Below are 6,000 nucleotides of genomic sequence, written 5' to 3' on the forward strand. Positions count from 1 at the left end.
TAATACGACAGTGTTAGCGGCGCAAGGAGAAAAATGTAAGTGTATAGGTAAAGTACCGCTGTATGTCCGTATCAAGGACGAACAAGTAAAGGTGATGTTTTTTATAGTAAAGAATCTGCAAGCACATATAATCTTAGGAATAGATTTTCTTTCAGTGGATTTTAATGAAGCGTCCCTTAAGCTGACAATGAAACCAGTTCGTGCAGAAAAGGCTGAACCGCCGATGTTAAATCTTGACCACCTGCCTAATGACGAGCAAGGAAGAATCCGACAAGTGGTAAGTGAATTTGCTTCGTTATTTAGTGATATTCCAGGATTTACTCAGGTTACTAACCATAGTATTGACACCGGATATTCAATGCCAGTTCGCCACAAAGCATACCGGTATGATAAGAATAAGGAAAAAATTATAGAATGGTATATCACCGATATGCTACGTAAAAAGATCATAACGCCCATCTCAAGTAGTTATGCTAGCCCGGTGGTTTTATGTAAGAAAAATAATGACTATCCTTTGACACATCCAAAAAGGTGGAGATTCGCAATTGACTACCGTAAATTAAACTCCATAACTAAATATCCGGTATATCCGTTACGTATTATTGAAGAAATTCTAAGGAACATAACATCCACCAAATATATGACGACTTTAGACTTAACGACTGGTTATTTTCAAATAGGGCTTAGGCCTGAGGACGTGCCTAAGACTGTTTTATAACCAAGTCTGGCACTTATGCATTTTTGCGTATGCCGTTTGGCCTTTCAGGGGCGCCGGCAACATTTCAGCGATGTATGGACATTGTGACCTGTTCTTGGAACCTGTTCTTGGAAAGTCCACATTTATCTATTGGAAGACCTGTTCTTGGAAAGTCCACATTTAACTATTTAGACGATATCATTATTACTAGTGATAATCTCGACCAACATGTACAGGATTTAAGACAGGTGTTTTCTTTATTAAATGAGGCCGGTCTAAAAGTTAATGTCGAAAAGTGCAAATTTTCAGCCCCTGAATTAAAATATTTAGGTTACAAAATATCTCAGAAAGGAATAGAGACAGACGAATCAAAAATCATCGCTGTACAAAAGTATCCGACTCCAAACACGGCAAAGAAGCTCTCTTCTTTTCTAGGACTTTGTTCATATTATAAGTCCTTTATAAAAGATTTTGCAGCTATCGCCGAGCCATTGTTAAAATTAAAAAGGAAAAAGGCAAGATTCTCGTGGACGGCCGAAGCCAATAGTGCTTTCGAAAAATTAAAACAAGCATTAACGCAAGCCCCTGTGTTGAAATTTCCTGAAAAGAATGAAAATTTAGAAATTTCAGCGGATGCTTCGGATTATGCGGTAGGAGCGGTACTTTCGCAAAATCAGCATCCCGTGGCATTTTTTAGCCGAACTTTAAATCAAATACAAAGAAACTATTCCGCGACCGAGAGAAAGGCACTTGCAGTTCTGTTAGCAGTGCAAAAGTTCCGAGTCTATTTTGGAAAGGCGCCAATAACAGTGTACTCTGATCATGCGGCGGTAACTAGATTGTACTCAGGAAAAAACTTATCCCCAAGGTTAATAAGATGGGCACTCAAGCTACAAGAATATAATCTGGTAATCAAGCATACCCCCGGAAAGGAAAATATCGTAGCAGATGCCCTATCCAGAATTAAAATAGATGAAGAAGGTAATACCGTAAAGGTGGCAATGCTCACAGCATGTACAATAAATTCCCGAGAAACTGTAATAACCGAACTGGGTAAGGATCCTGAGTTTGGAAGCATTTATGAGTATTTAAAGAATCCTGAAAATTTTAGCCACCAAGAAATTGTGGCGATAAGAAATAGGGCGGCCCATTACGAACTAATAGATGGTCTATTATTCTATTCAAAAACTACGAATTCCAACAACGAATTTCGACCTGTTATCCCAGCTAGTCTTAGATTAAATATCCTGCAGGAGCTCCATGACAGCCCTTTAGCTTCTCATGCTGGTATTCGAAAAACTATCCAACGCGTACGCGAGGCAGTCTATTTTCCTGAACTGCAAAAGTTAACAAGGGCGTATGTCCAGTCCTGCCCAACATGTCAAGCAGTTAATTATATTAATTTCCGCCCGGCCGGGTTTCTAAATAGTATTAAATCCGAATTTCCAAATGAAATAATTGGCATCGATTTATTGGGCCCTTTCCCAAAAAGTCAGTTAAATAAAAGTCGCTATCTCCTTGTTATGGTTGATCATTTTAGTAAATGGACCGAATTGGTTCCCTTAAAACGAGCCTCCGCGAAATTAGTTACTGATTCTATTTTAAATAAATATATTTTAAAATACGGGGCGCCCCTAAAAGTTATATCGGATAATGGTCCTCAATTTGTAAGTAATGTATTTGAAGACATGTGCCAAAAACTGGGCATACGTCATTTAAAAATGGTCCCGTATCGGCCGCAATCAAATATAGCGGAACGGGTCAATAGAAATATAGTGAAAATTATCCGTAGTTATGTTAAAAATTTTCATAAAAGCTGGGATAACTATGTCAATGAATTTGCTTTCGCCCTTAGGACCGCAAAACATGATACAACGGGCAAAACTCCTGCTGAGTTATTTTTAGGCAGAAAGATTATAACGCCGTTAGATAAATTATTTTATGTGCAACAAAGAGCCCCAGAATTTAAAATGGGTGATATAGAAAAACTAATTAAGGAAGCAAAGAAGAATACTGAAGTAGCACAGAGAAAACAAAAACTATATTATGACTTGAAACGACGGGGAGTAACTTATAAAGTAGGGGATGAAGTTTTAAAAATTAAGCATTCACTTTCTTCAGCACCAGAAGATAAAACTGCCAAATGTTTTCCACGATTTGAAGGACCATATGTCATAGAAAAATTAACTCACGCTGTAGTAGTTTTAAAAGCTAGAAATGGTGAAACCTGCTCCGCAAACATTGATCAAATCAAACCCTTCTATGATCGTAATAAAATGAAAATTTTCAAAGATCTTTTGCAGGATCCGGCACGGCAGACACCGCAGGCACAAGCTCCAGAGGTGGAAAAACGACAAGGGCAAGCCATTAAGAGGCAGGAGCAAGTGAAAAGAAAGTTTCCCCGCGGAAAAATTGAAGGTAGCAAGAAAAAGAAGCCGTTCCACCGTCCAGAAAAGAGAGCTCACGATCACCCCCAGAATGAAGAAGGGAGAAGGACGACGTATGCAAAGAGAACCAGGATAAATGACGGCAACTATAACCCGGCTCTAAAACGGAAGATCTACTCATCCGACAGGACTCTCCGCAGCAAATGTCGCCGAACTGCGGAAGGGCCATCAGCGGCGGAGGAAAAGTTACAAGGCAAATTTGAACGGCCAGCAACGAGGTCCAAGCAGGAACACGAAAGAAGTTTCCCGGTTCCGCCAAGACCAGCTGCCATCAAACGACCAAGACCACAGGCAGAAGCGAAAAAGAAGGTATTCGAGGGTGACCGAACTGGAGAAAAAAGAAAGCATCTAGAGGAAGGCACTGAAGGGCGAGCCCGTACAAGAAGGAGGATAAATCAAACAACAATCTGCACTACCTTTCAGGACTGGGCCCAGAAAAGAATGTCCGAATATCACAAAGATAAGTAAAATTTTATGTTACTTTGCAAACTTAAGTTAATCTTTCATTCTTACTGCAAGTAGCAGATTTCAAGAAGTTTTACCTCATGCGAGGTCTACCTTTTATCGCCAAAAGGGCGAGAAATGAGTTGTTACCGATTTTGGTATTATGTTTTTCAATTACTCGCGTGTAAAACTAAAGTTGATGTATAATAGCGATGTGTAAAGACTTAAATATTGTAAAAGCTAGTGTATAAATTTTATTTAAAACATTCTGGCAAGAAAGAAGTTTTAGTCTGAAAGACTTTTTGAAGTGTAGTATTTCAATGTAGAAAGAATTGGCACTTGCTTTGAAAAGAATAGAAGTTAACAATATACTACTAATGTATGTTTTCAAATGTGTAAAATTAACGGCATGTTAATATGTTCTTATATACAATGTGAACTGTTATTTGAAATGTTAAGAAATACCGTGATATGGTAAAAGTGAAAGTAATGTTAAAAATTTTTTTTATTCGTGTGACTGTAAAAAGACTAAATCATGGTGAATATGTGTTAAAGGTTGAATGATGTAGTTAGGCTCTCTGACGCTACACTTCAGGGTTAGCCACTTTCAGAATAGTACCTCAGGGCTTAGAGTTGAAATTAGGGTGTGTTACGAGGTCTTGGTATGTTGAATTTTAACACGTTAGTTTTTGATTGTAGGAGGAAGTGTTGAACACATAGACATAAACACATTCGTGTTTGGTGTTCTTTTACAACACATGTCAGAGAGCACGGGGAGAGATAACTAAAATAGTTATGAATGAAATAAGAATGTTAAGAGAAATATAATTATACATGTTACTTGCCATTTCATTGTGTAACATTTCATTAAACTAGTTTTCCTTCCAGATCTCTGGAAGGAACCAGATTTGAATAAAAGCTCCTGTTTAGATGCAGTACAGATGAAAAAAATTGTGTGTCCTGGGAGCTGCTATTGTAAAAACAAATTTCTTTCTTTTAAATTTCTAGTTTCTAGCGAAAAATGTTTGTAAAAGATTGGCCTCGCGTTAGATTCTAGAGCTAAAAGTTTTCAACAAGGTCGTTTTAGACCTCAGTTTCAAACTAATTAACTCTGGCGGGAAGTATGTAAGGATCTTAAGTTTTACTAACGTTTATTTTATTTTAAATCTTTACTATCACTTCTTATTATCTACTTCCGGCCAGAATTATAAGCGTTAATGTATTTATGAAAGTTTGTCTGGCGAACGCCAAGTATTTAAGTTGTGGCTTTTTGCCAAGCGAGAGAGAGGAAGCAGTGAATCGAAGCAGGCCGCTTACCTTAGAAGTTTTACTCAGTTGCTGTTTGCCTTCCAGGCCAGAGGTTTTAATCGTCTTGATAATTTTTAAACGTATTGTAGTGTTCACAGTTCTCTGTACTACATACGGCTTCCTGTTAATATAAGGCCGATCTTCCACGTTTATTATTTTAAAGTTAAATTAGAGTTTAATTTTATTTTTATATTTTTACGTTTAGACCACAAGTAGTGGGTCTGTGTATTCCGAAGTACGGAAGTTATTGTAAATAGAGAAAAATAAAGGGTTTTGTATACCCTTCTTGTGCATCCTGTTTACTTCCCACAGTTTTGAACATAGCTTTAGTAAGCTCTCTGTTCCGAGTCAGGTCCTTGCATGTTTCCGAAGAAGGTTAGAAGGAACATTGAACCTGATAGTGGCGCCCAACGAAGAAGAATAACCATGGCCGAGTTTCAAGAAGAACCTGTGCTGCCTGCAGAAACGGCTCAGAATCCAGAAATGCCAGCTGCCGCCCTGGAAGGATTTGGTTACATCGTCCAGACCATGCGCGCTTCGATGAAACCAGAAGCAACATTTAATGGAAACTCACCAGTAACCAGTTTTTTGGAAAAATTGGATGACCACTTCATGCTCTACCCCGTGCACGAGTTTCAAAAAGTTACCTTAGCTACCAGCGCTTTGAGGGGCCAAGCACTTAATTGGTTCAAATGTATAGGCAGAAGTCTCTTGGGTCAAGCAGGAAGTCCCACCTATACTTACGAGAATTTCAAGACTGCCTTACTAAAAGCCTTCCCTGTCGTAAGGGATCGTGCGAAATTAGAAACGGAACTTTTCAGCATATATCAACAAAGAATCGAAAATCTCTCAAGCTTTATTTTAAGAAAAATTCACATCTTCAAACTCTTGTATGTAAACCGTCCTGATCCTGAGATAATTCAAGTGATTTTGCCGAGGTTACTGCCCCAAGTGCAAGACTTTATTGAATTAAGAAATACGACTACACTGGAAAAGTTATTTGAGCTAGCAATCCAGTTTGAAAGTAGAAGAACGGCGGACATTGAAAGAAGACTCCAATATCAACAGCGAAACCAATTTGGTGCGCCAAGACTACAGCAAACT

Source organism: Stegodyphus dumicola, chromosome 4 (assembly GCF_044657685.1).
Source record: "Stegodyphus dumicola isolate Sdum_Otavi_A_Nest chromosome 4, ASM4465768v1".
NCBI lineage: Eukaryota > Metazoa > Arthropoda > Arachnida > Araneae > Eresidae > Stegodyphus > Stegodyphus dumicola.